The sequence below is a fragment of the Lissotriton helveticus genome, chromosome 1_1 (assembly GCF_964261635.1).
Source record: "Lissotriton helveticus chromosome 1_1, aLisHel1.1, whole genome shotgun sequence".
NCBI lineage: Eukaryota > Metazoa > Chordata > Amphibia > Caudata > Salamandridae > Lissotriton > Lissotriton helveticus.
Window position 1 is genome coordinate 1922730493 of NC_136057.1, and position 18448 is coordinate 1922748940.

The window sequence follows — 18448 nt, forward strand, 5'->3', positions numbered from 1 at the left end:
TACATAATTACATACATGTCTAATAGATCCTGAAAACCTCATTTACAAAGTGCTGAAATGCTGCTGGAGCGCTACATAAGCTGCAACGCATCACCAAGTATTCAAAGTGGCTGTATCTTATATTAAATTCAGTCTTACCCTCATCACCCCTTCACATTCTAAATAAGTTGTAGGCTCTTCTAAAGTCATTTTGAGAATGCTGTTTTTATCTGATCTCAATAGATGAAGATAAAGGGCAATGGGTAGCACTCTGATGGTGATTGCATTCAGTGCTCAAAAGTCAACACGGATGATGCTCCATATGAGGTTTAGAAAAAAGGAAATTGATTTTATTTATTTTATTTTCTTGTAAAGCGCCCAAATCACTCCAGAGGAGTATCTCCGCGCTACGGAGGAGCTGCAGCAGCCAATGAGAGAGTATTTATTAGAAAAGTTCAGTTTTAAGGAGACTTCTAAATAGAAAGTAATCTGGGCATTTCCAAAGATGAATGGGGAGCTGATTCCAGTATAAGGGGGCTAGGTGGAAAAATGCATTCCTACTCAATCCTGATTTTTTTAAACACAGGACGAGGAGCTTAGATTTGAAGTGCCCTGTACATTTTTTTTCTCCCGAATTTCCCTCAGATATTGTTTTAAGACCTGATCTTCCGAGTTTGCTAAAGGGTTAATTTAGCCGTGGTGACGGTCTGTTCCTGGTATCAAATCAAATTAATAACACAATCATAGGGACGATATGGAGTAACTTGTCTGCTTCTTTCGTGCTAAAGACATTTGCATACTCCTTGTCTACTTTGAGTATGTGGTTGTGTTTGCATGATATTGATGTATTGTCAAATGTATATAATGAAAAGGACTTTAATTTGTATCTTACTGGTAGGGAAGCAGCGCTTCAGACAATATTGCAAGTTAAATGTGAGAGACAGTACTTGCCCGTCTGATCTCTGGGTCATGCATCTCTAAGCACTTGGTCCTTAAAACTATGGCAAATGCCGGAGCTTTAATGATATCAAAGGTAAACCATTCCACATGACTGGATGTAATCAGACTTGTCATGGTCCTTTCTGGATTGCTAGATCACTTGCAAATAAAAATATGTTTTGTCAGGCATAGGATGTGAAAGACAGTCATGGATAAGTTATTTTTTGGTTTTCCGACTTTGGGCTTGAATACAATGTCGTACGGAAAGCAGTCCAACCCAATTGGTTCCGGAATGCTTTCCAAATGAATTGGGTTGTGGGAGTCCGAACGACGGATCGTGATCCTTCCCAACATCGTTCGGTCGGACTTGCATTGACTTCAATGGGAGCCTGTTTTCTGAACGAGAACACAAGCTCCCATTGAAAAAATTGGTGGTTGAGGAAAACCTTGCACCCTGTGGCAGGCACACCATGGTGCCTGCCACATTGTGCATGTCTGGGAAGAGGGGTCCCTTGGGTACCCCCACAGGCCCCAATCGGATGAATCTGGGTGAAGGGGGGCCCGCAATGGGTCCCCAAAGACAGTTTCCAACAGCAGTTTTGTGTGGGACTGACAGATTCGGAACAGCTGACCAAATCGGTCATCGTACTCTCTTTTTGGGAAACCGTGTCAATAGAGCTGTACGATTCAGTTCCATAAGACTCGGGTTGTCAGAATACCTCTGGGAACCGATTCGGACTGCATGAATGGTTTCCAAGCATCGTAATCAGTTGTTGGGAAATGTGTGTGATTCGTTCGGAAACCAGGGTTCAGAATCGGATTCTGCAATAGCGAATCCCATCCGGACCCTTCCGGAGGACATCGTAATCGGGACCTTGGTCGGGTGTCATTTTTGCAAAGCAAGATTACTCAAAGCTGTGGTAATAGTCAGAAGTCCAGAGTGAGTGTGTCCTCAAGTTCTCATTGAGACTTTGGAAAAAGACTGCCACCGCCTTCATCAGACCACCCTGCTTTCCTGTAGTGATACTGTAGTACACTTATTGTATTGTAAAGTAGAATGAAGTGATGGGTGTCTGTTGCAGGTCCAGGTTTAAGTACATAGCCCAGTCACCGATATAAACACTCAAGACGGTGTGAGTACCTTTTAATCAAATGTTAACATGATTCAAAAACAAACCTAGAGTGGCTGTCTGAATTTTCTATTAATGACGTTTCTCCTGTGGCAGTCTCCAAAGTAAAATCTCTCGGAATTGGGCTTGATTCAAATCTATCCATGGCATACCATACAGAACAAACTGTGTCTAAATCCCAAGGCACTCCAAATGCAATCCAAAAGCTGAAACCTTTCTCCATCTCCATGACTTCAGAACTGTTATCCTGTATTTAGTCCACTCCAAAATCGAATTTGGCAGCATAGGGCTAACAGGTATCGCTACAGGTTATCTCACCTACATCAAAGGTGTGATTCATTCCGCATCTTGACTTGTTTCTGAAACAAAAAAATAAATCACAGCATTTTAGTACTCAAAGATGTACACTGGCTACCACTTGGAGCCAGAATGAAATTCAAATTAGGTTGATTTACCTACAAAAGTCTATTCTGTCACGATCCTGATGACCTTTTCTCAACCAGCAAAAGGTCTGGTGATACTAAGAACCTGAGAAGTCTACAGAAGGATTCTCTACACAAGTGGCGGCTGGTGGATTTTGATAGTGGTGTGGTTCAAAGTTGAGAATTGAGTGGAAATGCGCATGCGAGCCAAAAATAAAAGATGTGCGGGTAGGGAAACGAGATGGCTCAATGGCACCAGGACACCACTTTTCCATTCCGGGACTTTATTGTTCCATATCATTGCATTCTGGAAGCTTTAGCCTTGGTGAATTGTAATTGAGCCAATTGGATCAATATGCTAGATAACAAAGATACTCAAGAGCACAGTCCAGGACTGGAAAAGTGGTGTCCCAGTTAAATTGAGCGATATGGTTATACTTTGTGTGGAGAGAATCTCTCTGCAAGAACATTTTAAAACAAATGGAGTCACATAGTGCATTTTACAGCATAGGTTTCAGGAAACCTTATTAGAAACAAACAACAAGTTTGCCAGTCAAAATACTGAAAAGTCTTTTTTGGAAAAACCCCTATACCCCAATTAAGCACACATCCACCTATATCAGGCATCCCTCCCTCTTCAGTTCAATCACCTGGTAAAGGAACGGGGAGAACAGTCAAGGATGGGAACCAGGAGGAGGAGAGGACTTTAGAGAGGAAATGACCAACAGAGCACTGAGGCCTATATTTGAGCCTGGATACAAGGTTGAGCGGAAATGAGGAGAACAGAGATATGGAATGAATGCAAGTACTGTGCATGGAAGAACAGTGAGCTAATGTGAAAAGAAGCAAGAGAGCAGCCAAAGAATGAAGAGAGAAAACCAGGAATACAGAGAAGCTCAGGCGGGAGAGTGGGGACAAGGGAGGATGAAGAAAGAGGGGAGGCAGATGGGAGAGTGGAAACAGGGAACGGGAAGGAAGAGAAGAGGAGAGGCATGGAAGGGAGTGGAACAAATAGAGTCAAGGCATGCTTTGGTGAGATGACAAGGATGGTAAATGAAAAACAAGGAAGGCAAGCAATTGCAAATTCAATAGGTGTAGGTTTAATGTGCAAATTAAGTTAGTAATAGCGTTCTAAAGTGAGGCACACAGAAGGAAGTGGCAGAAGCAGACAGAGAGGACTATAGTTGTGAAGAAGCCCCTCATTAAGGTGAATGCAAGGGCTTGTGTGGAGGTGGAAGGATATGACCAAACCGGACTGGGCAAGAGATGAAGGTTCCACCAGGCTGGGACAATATATGTTCGTCAAAGTCTAAGGGAGTGGGTGAAAGAAGCTAATCAAAGAAAGCCAATGGCTAAAGGGAGTGAAGTAAAAGCACACTCTAGGCATATTGTTAGGAGCAGGTCTCCTTCCCAAATGTGCTGTCAAAACCAGACCTGTGAAAAGTAGAATAGGTAAAATAGAGAAAATGAAAGGTAGAGTCTTGATAAAGAAGACAATGACAAGAAATGGAGTCTGGGAATAAAGAAGCGACTCAGAACACATTATGCGAGGAATCGGTCATGCAAGATAAGCAGGAACATGTACAGAACAAGCATTGGCAAAGCCAGTAGGTCTCGCCTATTCGAGATCAATTGACTTTGTCCAATTTTTTTAGTTATGTAGTATAGTATGATGTGGCTACCTGTCATAGTATAATATGTTAATGGATACTCAGTGGACTCAGGCCTTCAGCACCACACAAACCGAAACATCAGCAGAACTTCCAGAACTTCTATGCCTGGATCATCAAATGGGCAGATAGTCATCCCACTGAAACCAGCAAAAGCTAACAAATCCTTGGTAGACCTGGCTTTTCCAGCGGGTTTATCCCAATACTTTTTGCTTTTTTCCTTCTGTTTTGGACTCTGTTTTTGTTGGTTTTTTGACTCTGGGCACTTTACCACTGCTGATCAGTGCTTAAGTGCATATATGCTCGCCCTCTAAATTGTATTTTTGGACTGGTGATTCCATGATTGGCATATTTGATTTCCTGGTAAGTCCCACGTACAGTGCACTGTGTGTGCCCAGGCCCTGTAAATCAAATGCTGCGAGTGGGCCTGCAGCATTGATTGTGCCACCCACATGATCAGTTTGTAAATGTAACTCAGACCTGCCACTGCAGTGTCTGTGCGCAGTTTGGTACTGCAATGTCAACCTGGCAAGGGCACCCATTTGCCAGGCCTTAACCTTCCCTTTTCTTACATATGACACCCCTAAAGTAAGCCCAAGGTAGCCCCATGGGCAGGGTGCAGTTATGGTAAAACGTAGGACTTGTACTGAGGTGTGTGACATGTCCTGATAGTGAAATACAGTGTATTTCACTTTTCACTATTGAAAGACTATCTGTCCGATAGTTTATTTATAACATCTTATAAATATAACATCCCAAAGTAGAAAGATGGAGTTTAGTATGCCTGAACTCAGGATATAAATATGAATATTTTAGTAAGGAAGATTTATATATTCTGGGTTTGAAAATATCACCTTTAGAAAGTGGGTATGTTCTTGTTTAGCCATCCAGTGTGCCTCTGCTAGGTTTGTGTATTGACTGCCTGGTTTTATAGTGACAAGGGCTTGGGATGCGCATTCTCACAGACAGCCACGGGGGGGGGGAGTTTGATGTATTTCCTGAATGAGTCAGGGCTGCGCTGAATAGACCTGGGCTGCATTTAGAGTATGGGGAGGAGATTTCTTTCACACCTGAATGGACCTGGTCTGCGTGGGACAATGCTGTCTCCACCTCCTGACGGGCTGCTGCACCAAATAGGACAGAACTGATTTTTGCTGGGCAAAGAGCTTCGCTGCCACCAGAAAACAAAGGGATTTGTGCTATAAAAAGTGGGACCCAGGCCCCTAAACTATAGATCACTTTTGGACTTCAAGAGGGAACCTCTGCCAAAGAGAAGAGCTGGAACAAACTCTGGAGGAGTACTGCCCCTTTGCTGTTTGCTGTCTGGGTTTGGCCTGCAGTAGCTGTTTCTGCCAAGGAGAGGAACTGTGTGTGTATCCTGCTTGAGAAAGTATCTCCAAGGACTTGGAATTGGAGCTTGCCCCCTGTTCAAGTGGTCTAAGGAACATCAAAGACCTCGCCATCGTTCTGGGCACTGTCTCAGGAACCGCTGGATTCAGTCACCGCAGAATAAAGGAGCAGCCAACTCTGTCACCGAGTCTGTCGCAGGGTTCCATGTTGTGAAGGAACCGCAGAAGGCCACTTTGCACCGCATCCTTGGTCTCACCGACGCCGTCTGGACGATTATCACTGAGCCTTTGCTTGCACTGTGTCCTGTGGGCACCACACTCCGCACCACCTTGCCTCACCTTGCCTCACCCTGCCTGAACATCACCGACACTGTGGCTACATGGCTGGAACTGTTAGACTCTGTTGTTTTCAAAATCGCGGTAGCCCCGGACAAAGCTACCGACTCGGAAGAACTGTGGTTATCTTGCAAAGTTACTATTTTTACAGTATTATATGTTGGATTTTTGTCGTATTTGGTCTTGTTGGTTTAGATAAAGTTTTGCTTATTTTTCTAAACTGGTGTTGTGTCGATTTGTAGTGGTTTCATTGTGTTACTGTATGTATGCACAAATGCTTTATACACTGCCTCTGAGATAAGCCTGTCTGCTCATGCCAAGCTACCAAGTGGATGAGAAAGGGTTATTTTGGAAATTTATCTCCCTTACCCTGACTAGGAAGAAGGGTCCCTACTTGGACAATGATGCAAACCATTGCCAACTAGAGACCCCCATTTCTAACAATTCTCAAAACAAGCCAGCTGGTACAGCCCACAGCTCAGGTTCACCAAGCGCAACTGCTTCTGACTTCAGAAACAATGGTGCACTAAGGTAAGGTAAAAGTCTGATAATTTTTCACCTGAACTGCTGTTCGTTGGTCAAACATTGCGCTGATGTCTATGACCTTCTTGAAAACGAATCACCGGATACCCTGTTCTTAACTGAGACCTGGCTCTCGGAAGACTCAGTAGCGATCCCAGGCCTGGCACTCCCGGAGGGTTATGTCATTCATACCCTTAATAGAGACACAAGAGGCGGAGGTATTGCGGCTATTGTGAAAACCAGCTACTCCTGCTCCTTCATTAAACAGCCCATTTTAGGCTGTGAATGTGCCTGTTTTAAAATCACCTTCAATCCCAACTGCACTATGACTGGGCTACTGATATATCGCCCACCGGGCCCATCTAAAGCCTTTAGGGAAGTATTCATTGATACTGTCTGCACCTTGGCAGCCAATTCTTCTAATTTTACGAGCCTGGGAGATCTGAATCTTCACTTTGATAACCACTCAGATGTGGATGTGGCAAACTTGATGGCGGAGTTAGCGGCTTGTCAGTTGGACCAGCGGGTTTCCAGTCCTACACATTTGGCCGGTCACCTGCTGGATCCGGTTTTTACCAACATTCCGTCCCTGACATCTCAACTGCCGGTACCTATGGCCTGGTCGGACCATTTTTTAGTCCCTTTGTCTATTTAGGGCATAGCTCCTAAGCGTAAATTAGACAACCCCCACTCTTTGAAACGCCCTTGGCATAAACTAAATCGGAATCAATTCAAAGCTCTTCTCTCGAACTTCACTCCGGTGTTGCCGACGGATTCTGACAAGGCTTATTCAGCCTTCTCAGATCGGATCAACCAGCCATTGGATAAGCGGATTCCAGCTAAGTGGTCCCCCAATCGTATGTCAAAATCAAACCCATGGTACAACGAAAAGTTAGCGTTGTTGCGAAAAATTTGCAAAAAAATGTGAAAGGGCTTGGAGGAAAGACTTTGATCCTTTAGCTAGAGCTCACTATCGGGATGCAGTAAAGATCTATCACAAAGCAATCCATACTGAACGCAGTAACAGTACTAATCCTGCGAAGAGTATCTCTATTGTATCAGACCTAAAAAATCAGCAGGGGACTGCGGGCCCACTGATTACCTCGAATCAGCAATGTGAGGAACTTGCCTTGTTCTTCTCAAAAAAGATAGAAGACATCTATAAAGGCTTTCCCATGGCCGATCTGGACCGCCCTGAAGTACCTAGCAATGGCACATTGAACACCTTAGAGGTTTTCCCTCAGATTGAACAGGACCGGTTACTCGCTCTCTGTGCAAAAATTAAATCAGGATCACTGGCTGATCCTTTGAAACCTGACCAATTTAGGAAAATGTTACCTACTATCTCTCCTCTTTTTGGTCAAGTGATCAACAAATCGCTCAGCTCGGTGGTTGTACCTACAGCATGCAAACAAGCCAGAGTATTGCCACTGCTTAAAAAACCTTCTCTGGATGCCCAAAAAACAGAGCATTTCAGGCCAATCTCACTGCTCTCTTGGACTGCAAAAATCGTGGAAGCATATATTAATTCCATTCTTTCAGAGCACTTGGCCAGCAATAATATATAATATACTGGACCCCTCGCAAAACGGTTTTCGTCCCGGCCGTGGCACAGTGTCAGCGCTTCTGGCGGTAGCAGAACATCTCTGGGCAGCGTTGGACGCAGGACAGACATCTGCACTGATCCTTTTGGATCTCAGTGCCGCGTTCAATACTGTGTCCCCTGCTATCCTGTTGCACCGTTTGAAAGAGGCGGTCATTAGTGGCCTTGCATAGAATTGGCTAGCGTCATTTCTCTCTGACAGGACCTATCAGGTGATTGCCCCCCCATTTTCTTCATCTACCTTTCCCATCAAGCATGGAGTACCACAGGGTTCCTCTCTGAGCCCTCTGCTCTTTAACTTTGGCTGTCTTTGCCAAGAGCAGAGGAATGACGGTGGTTTGCTACGCCAACAACACGCAGCTGGTGGTGGCACTATTGAGCAACTCTAAGGATGACGCCGCTAAGTTTCAAGGGGATCTTGCGTCAGTTGCCTGTTGGATGACCGCTAACTGCCTACAGCTGAACGCCAATAAGTCGTTGCTGGTGGGAAGGGACCATGGGTTGTGGAATGAGCATTGGTGGCCCAGGAATTTAGGTGCCGCCCCCCTCCTCCTAAACAGGTTGTAAAGAACCTGGAGATATGGATGGACTCCTCGCTCAGTTTCCAGACACAAACGAAGAAGGTAGTGGGCACCTGTTTCGGTTTACTACGCGGGCTTAAACCCATTTTAGATTTCTTTGATGCCCCGATCAGACAGCTCATTATTCAAGCATTAATTATATCTAGGCTTGATTATGTGAACTCCCTGTACTTAGGGGCGAACAAGGCAGAAATACAAAGGTTACAGAGAGTACAGAACGCCACAGTTAGAGCTCTTTTGGGCTTGCGTAGAGTCTGTTCGGTGACCAGCACTATTTGCTGCCTTCACTGGTTGCCCGTGGCTCAACGGATCGCATTTAAGGCTCTCTGTATAGCCTTTAAAATTCTGAAGCTCGGATCCCCCAGCGTTTGGACGGATTTGCTCTCTTTTTATGTTCCTTCCCGTCAGCTCCGCTCCGTGGGCCAACATTTGCTGTTGGTCCCTCGAGTTAGGAAAACTCGGGACGGAGGTCGTTCCTTCCGGTACAGAGCGGTAATGCTTGGGAACTCTCTGCCCTCCCATATTCGTGGCCTCAACAATCTCACTGATTTTAGGAAAGCTATTAAAACCTTTCTCTTTCCTATTGTGTAGGCTGCCGTCTGTGGTAACGCTGCCTTTTCTGCCATTAGCGCCGGGACGCCCCTTGGCTGGTGCAGCTGTCGCGCTCTATAAATGTTTTAAATAGAAATAAATAGAAATAGAACCCCCCTGACCGAGCCTCTCACAAAGCAGCCCTCAGCAACTACCATCCGCGCATCTCCGAAGCTAAAGGAGCAGCCATCTGTGCGTGCATTAATACTGCAGCCAACCACACAGAGGAACTCTTGAAAATAGTCAAGGAATTCCCCAACCCAACAGCCATAGAGAACACCATCCACCCCTCCCTAGAACTCTGCGACACCCTCTCGGACTACTTCCACATCAAGATTGCCACCATCTACAACAACTTCGACCCCATCCTACTGCTCTCAGCCTGACAAGCTCAACCATCCAGCAAACACCAGCCGGACAATCACCACCTGGTCTCCACTCAAACCACCACAGCCATCATGTCGGCCAGCCACTCCGGGGTGCCTATGGACCCCTGCCCCCACCATCTCCTAAACCTCAAAATCAACCCAATAGCACGGAAGTCATCAGCATCCCCAACACCTCCATGTCCACTGCAACCTTCCCAGACAGATTGAAACACACAAAGGTCAGACCCCTCCAAAAGAAACCATCAGCTGACCCAAGCAACCTTAAAAATTACCGACCAATCTCCATGCTCCTCTACACAATCAAAGTACTCAAGAAAGCCATCAACCACAGCTCACTGAGTACCTTGAACAAAACCACCTACCTGATGCCTCACAGTCTGGATTTCTTGCCAATCACAGCACAGAGACCGAGATGATTGCTGCCACAGATAACATCAGAACTCTCTTCAACCTCTCTGCTGCATTCAACAGCGTCTCCCACCACACCCTCATCGACAGACTCTACATCGGCATAAAGCAAAACACCCTCAAGTGGATCACCTCTTTCTTTACAGGACGCACACACAGCATCCGACTGCATCCCTTCTCCTCCGCACCCAAGGACGTCCTAAGCAGCTTACCCCAAGGATCATCCCTCAGCCCCACCCTGTTCAACATCTACATCACCCCCTCGCAGACTTTGTCAGCTCTCATGGACTCAACACAATCTCCTACGCAGATGACACTCAAATAATCCTCTTGCTCTCAAAGAACCCCTCCAAAACCAACTTCTGCAAAGCCATGACCAATATAGCCAAATGGATGAGAGACAACTGCCTCAAACTAAACTGACAAAACAGAAGTACTGATCTTCAGGAAAAATACTTCTGCATGGGACCACAGCTAGTGGCCAGCAAAACTCAGATCAACACCCACTCCAACAAACCATGCACACACCCTTGGTATCTTCCTCAACAGTCAACTGACCATGAAACGACAAGTTAAAGCAGTCGCCTCCTCCTGCTTTCACATCATTTGCATGCTCTACAGAATCTTCAGATGTATCCAAATCAACACCAGAAAGACTGTCACGCAGGCCCTCGTCACCAGCCACCTCGACTATGGCAACACTCTCTACGCCAGAATTTCCATCCAGCTCCTCAGACTCCAGACCATCCAGAACACTGCAGTCAGAATCCTCCTGGACCTCCTCAAACAGTCCCACATCACCCCCCCCCCAGCTCGGAAACTTCTACAGGCTCCCCATCTAGAAGAGATGCCAGTTTAAGATTCTCATGTACACCTACAAAGCTCTCCACAATCAAGGACCATCCTACATCACCCATCGACAACAGTAGCATTCTCGGTTTTGTCCCGCAGTTAACAGAGGTTCCCCGCTCCGGGTCCTGGGAGTGTGGGTGGTAGGGAACCGGCACCAATCACCTCAGTTTCTCCGCTGCCACCCTTAGCCAACACAGCAGAAAATGCATTCATATTTTTTTTAAACATAACACGACAAGAGGCGCATCTGCAAGGTGAAATGGACAGAGAACTAAGTTGCATACAGCAGAAATGATTGGGATGCAAGTCTGTGCAATGGCTCTCCAGTGCAGGATCCTTCTTTTGCTGTGGATCTGTTTACGCAAAAGGTTGATTACTATGACACCCAAGCAGTGCTGCAATGTCACTGCATCCATGGAGATACTGGTGTGCATAACAATGCAGCTTGAGAACTAGGAAGCAGATGGCCGGCCAGCCGTAGACACTAAAGAGAGGCTAGCTGTGCCAAGACTCATTTAAACTCCAAGAGCTGTTTACAGTCCATCACAGCAGGCAGTGTATGACCATAGAAGCTTGAATCCCTTATGTATGAACTTATCACAATATGTTTATTCAGTTTGTTTTTTATCAGTTGTCAGACGTTCCGGTTTAAGTATGATAAAAAATGCCTAATTTCTTCATATTGCTTGTCGGTGATGAACAATAAAGGAACGACTAAGAAGCAACAATGACGGCGAAAGAGAATAAAGGAACGACTAAGAAGCAACGATGACGGGGAAAGAAATACTTTATTTTTTAACAGTCACTGAATCTGACTGCAAGTAGTGGAAAGACAGTAATAAAGCTTTTACACTGTATTCGGTCCATTCTCCAAACACACTGAAGGAGATAAGGGAAACCACATGCGCTGACCAATTAGAAGCAGTTGGTTAGGGTGCTGTCAGTGGGTATGGTGGCAGGGGTCAGTGTTGTGAAGATTGTAGTGTGGTGGTTGGGTATTAGTGGGTAGGGTGATTGTAGGGCTGTTGAGGTGGTGGTGAGTAGAGTGGTGGTTTGTAGTGTTGTGGTTAGCATGGTGGTGGGTAGGGTGATACTGGTGGTGGTAGGGAGGGGAGTGGTCATGGATATGAAGGTGGTTATAATATTGGTGGGGGTGGGGAGCGTGGTGGTGGTAGATAGGCTGGTGGTTAGGTTGGCAGGGGGTGGTGGTGAGTAGAGTGGAGTTAGGTTGGTGGGTACAGTGGCAGTTAGAACAGTGTTTATGGTGGAAGTGGTGGCAGTTAGTGTGTGGTTGGGTAGGGTGGTGGTTAGGGAGGTGGGTAGAACTGGTGGTGGTAGATAGGTTTTGGTGGGTAGAGCGGTGGTTAGAGTGCTGTGGTTGTGGTAGGGAGGGTGATGTTTAGGATGGTAGTGGTGGTAGTTAGGGTGGGAGTAGGTAGTGTGGGGGTTGGGGTGGTGTATAGAATTGTGGTGGTAGGTAGTAGGTGATGTGTGTAGCGTGATTGTTGGGGTAGTGGGGTGGTGGTGGATAGAGTAGATTGATGGTTAGGGTAGTAGTGGTGGTTGTGAGGGTGTGGTTGAGTAGGGTGGAGGGTATAATGTTGATGGTAGGTGATTAGAATGAAGTTAGAGTTGTAATGGTGGTGGTTGTTAGAGTGGGGTGCAAAGTAAGCAAACACCCCAACTTTGCCCCGGCGGCTATGTAGCATGTCACGTTGTGTGCACATCTTTTAGAAAGAGAAGTGTGTGAGGGGAAGCCTCTAAACAAGTGAGCTGTGGAAAGAGACATAATTTGTGTGCCATATGAAATATCACAACGAGGTGTAAACACACACCCAACTATACTCCAGCAGGTTTACAGCATGTCTTGATGAGTGCACATCTATTGTAAGAGAAGTGTGTGGCCGGAAGCCTCTGAACAAGTTTGCAGTGGAGAGCTGCATATCTGTGTAATGTGAAACATCACAAGGAGTGTGCAGTGCAGACAAACCCTACTATCTAATGTGAAACATCCAAAGTATTGTAAACACACATCCTAACTTTGCCCCTACAAGTATGCAGCACATAGGGTTGCCACCTGGCCGGATTTCTACCGGCCCAACAGGTATTTTTAATGACTCTGCCGATATAAGAATATGCAAAATCACCAAAAGCCGGTATTTGTAGCCCTTATCTATACATACTTCAAACAGAAAGTATAAAAAGCAAACAATGTTAAAAGTCCTCTAGAGCTGCTTTAATGCTCCATTACCAATAATTAAAGTAAACACAGGCGGAAAAGTAATGTTAATGAATTCATTCAGTTTTGTGTGAAGTCATATTTAGTATCATGTCTGCGCCTTTGCAGACTCCTAAAACAACAACAAAATTGTATTTTCCTCTTGGAAAGGTGGCAACCCTAGCAGCACATCAAGGTGCGTTCACATCTTTTATAAAGTGAAGCATGTGAGGTGAGGCCACTAAACAAGTGTGAAGTGGAGAGATGCATCTGTTTGTAATGTGAAACATCACGAGTATGCCCTGAAGACAAACACTGCTTGTGATGTGAAATCTCGCAAAAGAGTGCAGTGGAGAGACACAGCATCTGTGTGTAATGCGAAACGTCACAACAAATGTGTGTAGGATCCAGATGTTATGGTTTTTCTCCTATGTTACCATGTCCTAGCTGCTCAGCCTGTGTGGCTGTGTTCTGTATGGAATTTTGGTGAATGGGCCAAGAGTGGAATGCCTGTGTAACTGGATGAGTGAGGACAATTGGTGGATGGGGCTGAACAGCTAGCAGGCTGCTCCTAGTGGGGCTGCCCTACAGGACTTCTACACCTGTTATTGAGGTCTTACTGAGGATTTATACTACCTGAATAAACCAAGTCTGATTACAACTTACCAGCGTGTCCTCATTACTACATTGTATAGTATAGACAAACACCTTTCGTGATGTGAAACTTCACAGTGGGGCCGATTAAGCCTCCGACCAGCGATTGGATGCTTTCCGACCGGCATCTCGGCTTCCAATTCCGATCGCCTAATAACAATGTAGGTGGTCAGAATTGACCCCGGCTGGTCATTCCAACTGGATTCCGACTGTTGTAGACGCAACGTAATCCCAATAGGACGGCGTTTCCACCGTTAGGATTACAATGTTGGTTTCCTACAGCCTTTCCATGCCGGCCTTTCTGACACGGAAAGTCTGTCAGAAAGTAACTGTGGGGGCCCTAGCTGGGCCCCCTTGCCTTTGCGGCCTACGGTTGTTCCCCTGTAAATCTCTGCATCCTGTGGCAGGCACCTTGAGGTGCAGGAATTAACACAAAATTCCATTTCTCTATGAGAGCTTGTGCTACTGCCAGTTTACTGCCATAGCACAAGCTGCCATAGAGAAATAGTACTATCGCTCGTAATGATGTGATCCAAAACGCCGACTGGAGGTCGGTCAGCCCTGATTCCATGACGTGTCGGTTGGAGTCAACTCCGACCGACATCGTAATCGGCCCCAAAGTGTGCAGTGTAGACAAACATTTTAATAATGTGAAACTTCTAAACAAGTGTGCATTGCAAAGAAACCAAAGCATCTAATGTGAAACATCTAAAATATTATGCAGTATACACAAACAAGCTTGTGTAAAGTGACATTGTAAAAATATGTGAAGTACAGACACCCGTGTTTAACATGATGCCTCTAAAGAAGTGCGCATTAGAACGGTGGGGATGGGTAAACAGACAGTCAAAAAAAGCACTATGAAGCTCCCGCTTCATAGCGTGTGTTTTTTAATTCTTTCAGTGATAGGGAGGATGGTATGGGGACAAGAAACAGGGACGGGAGCAGAGAGAAGAAGCAACAGGAGTACGGTTGGGAGGGGGAGAAGAAGCAGGATGGGGGTGGATCAGAGAGGGTAAAAACTAAAAGTGCTATGATGCGCAGCCAAAAAAATAGTACCTGTATCACACTGAAATTAATTAATCTGATCTTGGACCATGCGCCATCGAAATAAAAAGGAAGTGACGCATGGCAAGCAATGTCAATTAGGCAGCAAAGAAGAATGACAATGCTGCAAACTAATGGGAAGCAATGGGTGGGGTCCAAGCTCATTAAAGAACACAATAGTCTCTTCAAGCATAGGGTGACCAGATCTTGAGACCCAAAAAACTGGACATTTTGCGAAAAATAGAAGAATGACCACAATTTTACATCAACGGAGGGGCGCAGAATGACAGCTCTCATCAGTATAGGAACACGGAAGAGGCACAAAGAAAATAAATAAAATGTAATTTCTTAAAACAGCTTTAGAACACCTATCAAAAATGCCTCTCACTGTTTTCAGTTGACTCCCTTTAAAACAGGCAGGTGCGGGGCAGTCTTGAGTATGACAAAAATAGAACAAGCATTTATAATGCAATGGTCTCTTCTTTGTTAAAGTTAGAACTGTTGGCATAGGTCATGACATTATTTTTGTTTCTAAAACATATAAATAAATGGCATTGTCATTTACAATGCCAATAGCTTAATCTCTCGCAAATGCGAGACCTATTGCATTTGCACACACACACACACACAGAGCCACACGCACCCACACACACACAGAGCCACACACAGAGCCACATGCACCCACCCAAACACACAGAGCCACACACATAGAGCCACACACACACACATAGAGCCACACACACACACAGAGCCACACACACACAGAGCCACACACACACAGAGCCACACACACAGAGACAGACAGAGCCACACACACACACACACACACACACACAGAGCCACACACACACACACAGAGCCACACACACAGAGCCACACACACACAGACAGCCACACACACACAGACAGAGCCACACACACACACACAGACAGAGCCACACACACAGACAGAGCCACACACACACACACAGACAGAGCCACACACACACACACAGAGCCACACACAAACACACAGACAGCCACACACACACAGACACAGAGCCACACAGAGCTACACACACACAGAGCTTCACACACAGAGCCTCCCACACACAGAGCCTCTCATTCACAAGCCCCCCACACGCAGAGCCCCCCACACGCAGAGCCCTCCACATGCAGAGCCCCCCACATGCAGAGCCCCCCACAAGCAGAGCCCCCCCACAAGCAGAGCCCCCCCACAAGCAGAGCCCCCCACACACAGAGCCCCATACACACAGAGCCCCCCACACACAGAGCCCAACACACACAGAGCCCTACACACACAGAGCCCAACACACACAGAGCCCAACACACACAGAGCCCAACACACACAAAGCCCAACACACACAGAGCCCAACACACGCACAGAGACCAAAACACACACACACACAGAGCCCAAAACACACACACACACAGAGCCCAACACACACACACACAGAGCCCAACACACACAGAGCCCAACACACACACAGAGCCCAACACACACACACAGAGCCATGCACACACACAGAGCCATGCACACACACAGAGCCATACACACACACAGAGCAGCACATACTCACACAGAGCCACACACACACAGACAGAGCCACACACACAGAGCCACATACACAGAGTCACACACACAGAGCCACACACACACACACACACACACACCCTCACCCCGGGAAGTCTCCTTATTTACAAATGGGTTATTCAAGGCCCCCACCAACTCCCAGAGCTCACCCGTTGCTTCCCTCAGTCTAGGTCAGCCACATGCCCATCTCTGCCCAGTAACGCCCCAGGGAACAGAGGCAAGAAAAAACGATCACAAGCAGGGAACAGAGGCAAGAAAATCGAGCACAAGCAGGGAACAGAGGCAAGTAAATCACGCACAAGCAGGGAACAGAGGCAAGAAAAGCGAAAAATACCAGCCGGATTCCCACTGCTGCTGCTCCTCCTCTGCTGGTGCCTGGGCCCGCTGTGCGCCACGTTGGTGCTGGCGGTGCCCGCCCTGGCTTGGCTGGTGCTGGGAGGCCTGCGCGGGAGGGAGCACCGGGGCCGCGCGGTCTTCATCACGGGCTGTGACTCCGGCTTCGGGAGGCTGCTTGCGCGCCGGCAGCGGCTCCTCCGGCTTTTCAGCACTCTCCCCTGGGGGGCATGAGGGGGTCCCGAATCCTGGGGGCTCGGGGGAGACAGCATGCTGCATGCTTTTCCGCAAATGGTGCAATGTCCGATGTTCCCTCCCCCGCATGTACCTTTCTGGAGGGCTCTCCACTCGCCCGATCCGTCCCACCTCCACAACCGCCCAGGAGATGCAGGGTCACCGTGGTGCCTCACAGCTCGCCGATCATCAAGGTGGGCCGCTCACCCCTACCGCTGCGGTGGAACATCAGGCGCTGGAAGCAGTGGTGTCTCCGCGCCGAGGTCTCCTCTCGGCTAACGGACCGATGCAGCCGAGAGGACAGCAGCCGCCATCTTAGCTCGTTCGGCGGCCTCCTCAGCAGGATCTCCTCTCGGCTCTCAGGGGTGCTCACTAAGGACGAGTACAGATTCCCCACCTGCTCCAACTTTGGGGAGTGGGCTCAGACGTGGAGCGGAGCACGCTCAGCAGCATTGGCTGAAAGGCGGGTGGGAAACCAAGCAGCAGAGGTCCGTGGCGAAGCGAGCGCATGGATAGCGGCCACCTCCGGTAAAGCCTATGCGCATGTGGAGGCAAAAGGGCTGTCACTAGAGGGCAGATACTCACCCTCGGTAGATGGCAGCAAAGCGAGCTCCGGCAGGAAAGCAGACCATGCCATGACACCACCATGTTTCTCCGAGGTCCAGCAGAAATGGCTCAAAGAAACGCCCCGTCATTTTCCGACTGGGGGGCATGTTTTTCTTTCTCTCCTCTTCCCATTGGCTGGAATGTAAAATTCCAGCCAATGGGAAGAGGAGAGAAAGAACCTAAACAACACGCCCCCGAATCTGAAAAAGACGGGGCTTAAATGGACAGACGCCCCTCTTCTCCAATGACTGGCCTCCGTTTAGGAAGCCAGGCAATGGAGAAGAGGGGCGGGTTTAAGCCCCATACTCTAAAACATAAAATCTCGCCAGCGAGACTGCGCAAGCGCAGCCTACGCAGGCCGAGACCTAAAAAAGGTGATAAACCCAAAACATTGCTTACTTCTCAACTGCTATATTCTTAAGGTGTTCGTTCTTGCCATATGGCTGCAACATCACATTGCGCATAGCATTCAGGCAGGCATCGGAATTTGGGAACTAATGTTATCAATCAGCCGGTATGATATGCACAACTATTCCCCGGCTAAGGTATGGTACTATAGATCAGGTTCTTACCCTTTCTGTCCATGTCAAATGTTCACACTTCCATAAACACCACAAGGTAGACTTGTGAAATTGACAAATGCCCCATTATTACAGAAGGTGCCAATGAGGCACCGCCTTCAGGGCACTTCGGTATTACAGAAGGATCTACAGACACTTGAGACGTGCCCTTTCTGTTATATGGATCATTCTGACACACATTTTATGTGTGCCCATTCCTAAGAGGATGTTACCTCATTTGCATGAGGCAGGACTCCATAAAAAGGAGGGAACAGCTGTGCCTCTCCTACCGTGCTACAGACGTGGGCGCAGAGGAGGAGCACTAATTGTGTGCGACCTAGGAAGTGGTGCAAGTGGTCCAAGCTCACCCTTTGGGTTGCACAGAGGTCTCGGGAAGCCATTAGGCTTCCCTCTGTTCGCAGAAAATAGGC

At 47.2% G+C, this 18448-nt stretch overlaps 1 protein-coding gene across 1 annotated transcript in view; it reads left to right on the forward strand.

Moving 5' to 3' along the window:
• LOC144754985 (2-5A-dependent ribonuclease-like) overlaps positions 1-18448 on the forward strand; it is a 343653-nt gene that overhangs the window by 274228 nt on the left and 50977 nt on the right. The gene's annotated exons all lie outside the window — the stretch shown is intronic.